This window comes from Maylandia zebra, linkage group LG15 (assembly GCF_041146795.1).
Source record: "Maylandia zebra isolate NMK-2024a linkage group LG15, Mzebra_GT3a, whole genome shotgun sequence".
In the NCBI taxonomy this organism is placed as follows: domain Eukaryota; kingdom Metazoa; phylum Chordata; class Actinopteri; order Cichliformes; family Cichlidae; genus Maylandia; species Maylandia zebra.
Window position 1 is genome coordinate 3,042,773 of NC_135181.1, and position 670 is coordinate 3,043,442.

Genomic DNA, 670 nt, shown 5'->3' on the forward strand with positions numbered 1-670 from the left:
AAAGCTCTATTACTGTCTGGTGAGCGCTTTTAATTTGAAACAAATCCAGAAAGTTTGCATAAACGGCGTAAGGTACGAAATTTCACAGCGGGAGAGGTTCAGAAGTCGTGATGAAAGACTGGTGGATGATGAGTTTATTGGCTGTCAAACGAAAAGTGAAGATGTCAGACATTTTCATCTGCTGAGATAAATAAACGCCTCGCACTATAAGATGAAATGAATGCATTTTATTTGCTTTTATCTTGTTTCTTGTGTTCTTGATGAAGAAGACTTGAATATAATGTTAATATGAACAAAGCAGAGTGTTCCGGGACTCTGATCTCTTAACCTTAAGTAATTAATAAACCTGCAGGTGCCGACAGCTTTTAAGGTGGAATGCATTTTATTTACTAAAGATGATGCTTAGAGGCAGATTTACCAAGTGTGTGCGCCAGCTCAAAGCCCTCTATTGGCCTGAAATTCAGCTTCAATTAGACGCCTTTCTCTTCCCAAAATATTGCGCTCTGAAAGCACAACTTCTGCAAACACATATGAAATACAAAGCCGAAAAAAAGGCCCACTCCTTTATGTCGCAAAATCGAAACTGCGCCTGTTTAATAAATCCCAGCAGTAGCCTTTTTAAACTGTAGAGGGTTTTTGCACTTGTTCACAATGTTCGCAAAATAACAGC